Source organism: Eupeodes corollae, chromosome 1 (genome assembly GCF_945859685.1).
Source record: "Eupeodes corollae chromosome 1, idEupCoro1.1, whole genome shotgun sequence".
Lineage (NCBI taxonomy): Eukaryota > Metazoa > Arthropoda > Insecta > Diptera > Syrphidae > Eupeodes > Eupeodes corollae.
The window spans coordinates 221424503-221433102 of NC_079147.1; the positions used below are offsets into that span (position 1 = coordinate 221424503).

At 31.4% G+C, this 8600-nt stretch overlaps 1 non-coding gene across 1 annotated transcript; it reads left to right on the forward strand.

Moving 5' to 3' along the window:
- Nucleotides 1-8244: 8244 nt before the first annotated feature.
- Nucleotides 8245-8316, forward strand: Trnah-gug (transfer RNA histidin (anticodon GUG)). The gene has a single exon. It is a non-coding gene; the product is annotated as a tRNA-His (tRNA).
- The last annotated feature ends 284 nt before the right edge of the window (nucleotides 8317-8600 follow it).

Here is an 8600-nt window from a genome sequence, read left to right on the forward strand (position 1 = left end):
CTCCTTACTTTAAGCGTTTGAATGTCAATAAGTTAGATGGATAAGATGATACTTCTATATTCCAATTTAATTTATAGAAAGCATACCTAGTAAAACTTTTATGTATTTTTTCTATTCTAGAAGAATGAGTAATATAATAGGGGTTCCAAACTATGCTGCAATATTCTAGTACCGATCTAACTAGTGCAATATAAAATGATTTGAGAGTGTAGGGATCGGAAAAATCCCTAGAGTTTCTTCTCATAAACCCTAGCATCCCATTAGCTTTACTGACTATGTAATCAATATGCTTATTAAACGAAAGCTTTTCATCCAATATAACTCCCAAATCCTTTTTTGCCGTATCCCTATCTAAACTTGTATTGTTGATAGTATAATCAAATATGAGAGGTGTTTTTTTTCTATGGCATGTAAGGCTCTGTCATTTGGCAACATGGCCAGTTTATTGATATCCTCTTGTAGATACAGACAGTCTGTAGAAGATTTTATGAGCCGCACAATCTTGACATCATCGGCATACATAAGATACTTGGAGTATTTAAAATTTACGGGAATGTCATTTATAAAAAGAATAAATAACAAAGGGCCAATATGACTTCCTTGCGGAACACCTGAAGTTACATCAATACTCAATACTTTTGGATTTAAACTTTCCCAATTTTACAAATTGAACCCGATTATTTAAATAGGAAGAAATCCATTTTATGAAATTAGAATAGAAATCTAGTTTTGATAGCTTAAAAATGATTAACTCTATCAAAAGCTTTTGCAAAATCTGTGAAGATAATATCGGTCTGTAAACTATTTTCGAACCCGAAAAGTACAGGTTCGCATAGCAATGAAAGGATTGTAGCAGTAGTTCTGCCAGAAACAAAACCATGTTGGTATTCGGATATTAAATCCTTAACAAAAAATATAATTTTTTTACAGACAAGCATTTCGAAAATTGTTGGGATCACTGATAATTTGCAGATAGGCCTATAATTGGTCACATTTTGCTTCGAGCCAGACTTAAATATTGGAGTTATATAAGAGATCTTCCAACAGTCTAAAAACTGGCCACTTTTTAAAGACTGGTTCAAAATCCAGCTGAGCGGTAATGCCAAAGAAACAGCGCAGTTTTTTAGTGCAACAGGGGCTATTTTATCTGGCCCAGCACTTTTATTTACATTAAGACTAGCTAGAGCTTCAAAAACATCAGAAACAGGTAAGTCTAAACTTCTAATATCAATAGCATAAGATGGCGAAAAATCAGGGGGTTCACAAGGAGCAAATAAATCGCATATAAAGTTCATATCACTAGATACACAATTGGAGTACTTCATACAGTTTGGAATCCCTAAAAACTTTCTTTTAATATTTATAAATTTCCAGAAGTGTTTCGAATCTTTTCTTATTTTTGACTCAGCAGAGAGAATAAAATTATTAAAAAGAAAGCTATTAAGACAGTCATATTTAAAGTGGCACTGAATGTATTTCTGCTTAAGGGCCAGATTATCCTTTGTTGTTTTATAAGCTTTATATGCTTTTTTTCTATTTTTCAGATTAGATAATCTTCTGTTAAACCAGGGTGGTGTTGAATTGGGTTTAACTATTTTTTATGAATATACATATCAAAAGTTTCATGTAGATACATTGCAAATTTTTCAAACGCATGATCAAGGCTTAAATAATTCAAATTATTATCCCAAGGAATTGACAACAAATAGTTATTGATTTCAACAAAATTTGCACGTTTATAATCAAAATAAAATTCTGGTACATCAATTGTATCTTTTATATAAGTTAAAAACTTACACTCTACAGTAAGGCAAATATGGTGAATTAAGTTTTTTATAGCAGGAAAATCAGTCTTATCGATATAAGCTTCGAACTCTTTATCCCCAAAAATTTAGTCTAATATACGATTTAGATTATTATGAAAGTTATTAGCTTGAATTAAGTTAAATTGACTATAAAAATCTATCACTGACGATTCTATTTCAGTATGAACATTAAATGGCACTAAATACTTATCATCCAAATCTGGTTCCCAGCTTTTATCACCAAGATTGAAATCTTCTATAACCATAACATGATCATTTTGACTTAAGTTATTAAGGACTGATTGACAGTTAAACATATGCAAATTATATAACTCCAATGAACTTCCTGGTCGAATATAATTTACGCTAACAAATAAGTTTAAGTTCCCATTTAAATTAATTTTAACTATCAACTGATCAACATCGAGATCTGATGGATTGTTATCGGAAATTAGTTCAACTTGACTACAAGCAAAATTATTCCTTACTGCAATAATAACACCTCCTCCTCTGTCAAAACCAGTTGTAAATGAACATCTATCTTTGCGAAATACTATTTGATATTGATTACAATTAAATAATTCAGAAAAAAGATGATTCTCGCTCAACCAAGTTTCAGTAAGTACAATTATATGGTAATCTTGAGATTCAAAGTATACATACAGTTGACTCAATTTAGTTTGAATTCCACCCACATTTTGGTAGTAAATACATAGATTTTTAAAATTTGAAACATTATCAGGTCTTACAGCCGAAAGAGAAGAAACAGGAATATCAGGAACGAAATCAAAAGCAGCAATTTCATCAACAGACATGTGGCAGACGTCAGCGGTGGCAGGAGCAACAACAGCAACAATATCTATATCATCTTCAGCAACAGCAACATCATCAACAACGTCATCAGCATCAACAACAACATCATCAATTTCATTAGCATAATTATTTGCAATAAGCTATAAATCATTTCTTGGCTTAAGGTCAAATGCACGAATTTTAACTCCACCAGGCCAAAAATCAGAACTAAAAACAGTGTTTACTAGATTTGGAAGATTAAAAACCAACAAAAAAAATACAAATTTTTGAAAATATGACCCTTACATAGGGGAACTTGTTAGAACCACCTACAAAAATGTTGAAAATGTTACAACTATCAAAACTTCAACATGTTTTAAACATTTTGAAACTCTCAAAACTACAGAATTTTCGGGTCATCGTTCGTGAAGCACCTTCTCGGCCGATAAAAGTGAAATTGTTTTGAAAATTTGAGCAACAATGTGTGTTTATTTTCAGCTAGACGGTGGCGTGGCGGTCCTGTGATACACAGTGGAAAACGTCGGAAAAAATCATATTTCGGAAGTAGAATTTATTTGGAATCTTTGGAATAGTGTTTGTAACAGTAAATTAGTTGAAGGATTAGGAAATGAAAAAAATTGTGGCCTGTGTTATCTACTTTTTGGAAATTATTTACAACTTTGGAAATACATTGAAAAAGGTGGAAAAGTTTGGGTTAGGAATAAGGACGGGTCTAGACTTTTCATCAGGGTCACACACTTAGATGAGTTTTTACTCTCAGCTTGAAAATGTTCTTTAATGTTTTGTAAAGGAGACTAACAAAATAACATAATGTGTACGAGTATATTAACCTAACCTTTACAAATTTAAATTGCTAAAATGACAACTGTAGTTATCAAATTATTTTGAAACACTGTTGTCCTGCAAAGTATGGTCTAACTATTTAATGTGTATGACTCCCTACATATAAAAGCATTCCCAGATTCCAAAAGTTTTCTAAATATGCCATATTTAAGAGCTAAAACACAATAGTTTAGAGGGTTTTTGCTGCATATCACGCAGAAATGTAAGAAATTGTTTTGAAACGTAGCTTTTTTTTCCAAAAATAAAATATAAGTTTCTTGTATCCATTTCTATTTATGCTAAAAAATTCAAAAAATAAAGAAATGTCGGGCTTTTTTGACGAAGTTTTTTCGAACTCTATTTTCGGGAGCCTATTATTAACTTCTCATAGGAAGTTATTGTAATGGGTCCGTTTTGTCAAATTGAAAGTTTTGACATTTCTCGACGTTTCAAGGTCCCTAGAGTCGAAATAAAAGATTTTTAGAAAGATGTCTGAGCGTGCGTGTGTACGTACGTTCGTATGTCCGTACTTTCTCGACGTTTTTTCGTCCTCGTTTGTTATACAGATAATAAGGCAGAAAGATGCAGAAAGGGCTCTCAAGAAAATTGCGTGGGTGGTTTTTTTACCATAGCAGTTTGAAAAAAAGTTGAAAATTTTGGTTAACCCTAAATATCTTACGAACCAAAAACGCTAGAGACTTGAATTAAATTTTATATAATATATTGTAACGTGATATCAAAGAATTATATTTTTTGGAAAAAATCAATATAACGGTTTTTTTTATAAATCAAAACAACTGAAAAAAAAAAATTTGTCACATTCAAAATTTTACGACTAAAATATGATTTCATCTCCAAAATAATTTTGTGCAACGAAGAATAATGTTTTTGACATCTGATAAAATTTTGAGAAAAATCTAATTGACAGTTTTTTTTACAAAAAATAAAAACCTAAAAAAAAAATTAATAAAAGTTGGTAAAAATTGATTTTCGACTCAAATATCTTTTCGAAACTTTGAGATATTAGCTTTAATTTACTTTTATCTTGCAAAAAATATTGTTGTCAACATTTAGCAACATTTTGAAAAAAATCAAATTGACAGTTTTTTTACAAAAAACTAAAAACCGAAAAAAATTAACAAAAGTTGGTAAAAAATGATTTTCGACTTAAATATCTTTTCAAAAATTTGAATTAATAGCTTCTTTTTAATTTTTACTTTTAAGAAATATTGTTTTAAAAATCAGGACAAAGTTTGAGAATAATCGAATTGACAATTTTTTTTACAAAAAATAGAAACCTAAAAAAAAAATGTATAAAAGTTGAAAAAAATTGATTTTATCTTATAAAAAATATTGTTTTCAACATTCAGTAAAATTTTGAAAAAAATCGAATTGACAGATTTTGTACAAAAATTTAAAAACATAAACAAAATTAACAAAAGATGGTAAGAATTGATTCTCGACTCAAATATCTTTTCAAAAATTAAAAATATTGGCTTCAAACTTATTTTATTTTACAGAAAATATTGTTTTCGATATTCAGTAATTTTTATTTAAAAATCCAACAGTTCGTTTTTTCATAAGAAATAAAATCTACAAAAAATAGTACGCAAATTTGGTAAAAATTGATACGAGTACATATAGACAAACTTTTATTCAAGACAAATCGACAGACGGGATGGGAAGTTATCAATGTGGGTCGCATCCCAGCCTCTTTTTATAATTAAAAATTGGTACAACTGAAAGAAGACGTGTCAGAATAATAACACAAAAACACACAGTAGAAAGTTTTGTGAAAATCAAAAGTTAAAAATAACTTCAGCAAAAAATTAACTAAAACTAATAAAATGGACAATTTTCAAAAAGAAAAAATAAGAAAACATCTGGAAATTGAGATTCCATAAAAAAAAAGTTTACTTAACAATTACTTCAAGGAGGGGGTTTGTTCGCAGACTACTACATTGACATGTGGTGTTGAAGCGAGCTTTAAGCTCGCCTCAATTCTTTATATACCTAAATCGAGTTGAAATGAGCTTGATTCGACTCTATTACGGTCGAGGATCGTAGTCGAGTCAAAATTTGCGAAAAATTTGTGTGGAGGAGTTGGTTTTACAGATAATGCATTATGGTCTGTTTATTTGCATGTTTGTGTACAAAAAATATAGTCTTGGTTTAATAAAATTAAAAAAAAAATCACATGCAGTAGGTAGAATATTCTTAGATGGTAGTGAACTATTTAGTTCTTCATTGTTTAACACGAATCAAACTATCTCACTTGCAATCCATAAGAAACATCGAAACAACATTTGCATTTTAGAAAGTGGTGTCAAACTTAATTATTTTTAAATCTTCTTGTGCGGTGGAACCAAAAAGATTTATTTTATCTAAACTGAGATACGACTTTTATTCAAACATAGCAAAACTTAATTATTTTTTATATTCTTGCAAGCCCAGTTGGTCCATTTTCATTAACAAAAGTAAATAATATCAACAGTAACAGATTTATTTATTCCCCAATGGAAAACACATGATTCCAAATGCACAACTACTCAACGAACACAGCCATCGAGATACAAATGCAGTATTAATCGTACCAACATTTGAGAACGAAATCACATAAGATCCATTCGAGACTCGTATAAATATCAAAAACCCATCCGTAGTAAGCTTATAAAGGGTGATTTTTTTGAGGTTAGGATTTTCATGCATTAGTATTTGACAGATCACGCGGGATTTCAGACATGGTGTCAAAGAGAAAGATGCTCAGTATGCTTTGACATTTCATCATGAATAGACTTACTAACGAGCAACGCTTGCAAATCATTGAATTTTATTACCAAAATCAGTGTTCGGTTCGAAATGTGTTTCGCGCTTTACATCCGATTTATGGTCTACATAATCGACCAAGTGAGCAAACAATTAATGCGATTGTGACCAAGTTTCGCACTCAGTTTACTTTATTGGACATTAAACCAACCACACGAATGCGTACAGTGCGTACAGAAGAGAATATTGCGTCTGTTTCTGAGAGTGTTGCTGAAGACCGTGAAATGTCGATTCGTCGCCGTTCGCAGCAATTGGGTTTGTGTTATTCGACCACATGGAAGATTTTACGCAAAGATCTTGGTGTAAAACCGTATATAAAATACAGCTCGTGCAAGAACTGAAGCCGAACGATCTGCCACAACGTCGAATTTTCAGTGAATGGGCCCTAGAAAAGTTGGCAGAAAATCCGCTTTTTTATCGACAAATTTTGTTCAGCAATGAGGCTCATTTCTGGTTGAATGGCTACGTAAATAAGCAAAATTGCCACATTTGGAGTGAAGAGCAACCAGAAGCCGTTCAAGAACTGCCCATGCATCCCGAAAAATGCACTGTTTGGTGTGTTTTGTACGCTGGTGGAATCATTGGACCGTATTTTTTCAAAGATGCTGTTGGACGCAACGTTACGGTGAATGGCGATCGCTATCGTTCAATGCTAACAAACTTTTTGTTGCCAAAAATGGAAGAACTGAACTTGGTTGACATGTGGTTTCAACAAGATGGCGCTACATGCCACACAGCTCGCGATTCTATGGCCATTTTGAGGGAAAACTTCGGAGAACAATTCATCTCAAGGAATGGACCGGTAAGTTGGCCACCAAGATCATGCGATTTGACGCCTTTAGACTATTTTTTGTGGGGCTACGTCAAGTCTAAAGTCTACACAAATAAGCCAGCAACTATTCCAGCTTTGGAAGACAACATTTCCGAAGAAATTCGGGCTATTCCGGCCGAAATGCTCGAAAAAGTTACCCAAAATTGGACTTTGCGAATGGACCACCTAAGACGCAGCCGCGGTCAACATTTAAATGAAATTATCTTCAAAAAGTAAATGTCATGGACCAATCTAACGTTTCAAATAAAGAATCGATGAGATTTTGCAAATTTTATGCGTTTTTTTTTTTTAAAAAAGTTCTCAAGCTCTCAAAAAATCACCGTTTAGTTAAACTTTTATCGGTAGTATTCAAACTGTATATATTGTTTCTGTTATTTGTGTAAAATCCTACCATACTATTGATAGAATTTTCAACGAAACACCGGTCCTTTCATATCAATTCCGTGACTTCAACGGGTGGTTTTTAAGGTTCTTTATCCTAAATCATTTTTATTGTTGACTCTACAAGTTGAATTATTGAGATATTTGAAACCCTTTAACTTAAACAAATACATTTTTTAGCAACAGAACTTTGAATAACTACCTTATTGTACATTACTAAACTCTTAGAATCACAATTCTCCAAAACATAAGAGTAACTGCCCTAAAAAACGTTTTTATGAAAAATAAGCAATATAAAATAAAATAAATTGTTTTCAAAGATTATTTAAATCGAATTGTGTTCTGTGTCATTTACATACAAACATTTATAAAATAGATTCCATTGTAGATAAAATCAAAAATAAAATCTATATGTGGACTTGAGGCACAAACTATTGGAATGACCTTTATGATAAAAGTAGTTATTCTCCCAAACCTTGAATATTTACCTTAAAATCAATATTACAATCTGACTATATTTACCTATTCCTATGGTTCCAAATTATACCTAATAAATATAATTTTTTCATATATTACCCGACTACATTTTTAATTAAAAAAAAGTCTCATTCCACTTCAGTCATAAATTTAGAAATAAGCTTGACCATACTCAAGTTTATGTTTTATTAGCGTAGAGAAAGGTTTTTCTATTGTATTTTTCTAATTGAATTCAAATTTGATTTCCCGAATGGGTAATTGGACTTTGATTTTTATATACTTCCCATAGCCGTGATCGTCTAGTGGTTAGGACCCTACGTTGTGGCCGTAGTAACCCAGGTTCGAATCCTGGTCACGGCAATGTGTTCCATACATTGTCACGGGGGAAGTCATGTTTTTTTTTTTAATTTTATTTTTTGCAACAGTAATTTCAAGTTCAAATTTTATTGATGTTCAGGTAGATTTATGAGCTTTTTAGAAAATGTATAGTTAATGAATTTTACTATTCCACCGTAGTAAATTTAGATCGTAAAATACGATATCTCGGAAGGTTTTGGCACGAAACTGAATTTCATTATCCCACCTAACACAAGATATGAATCTTTTTTCTTACATTACAATGGGTTTTTAGTTGTAAAATGTAT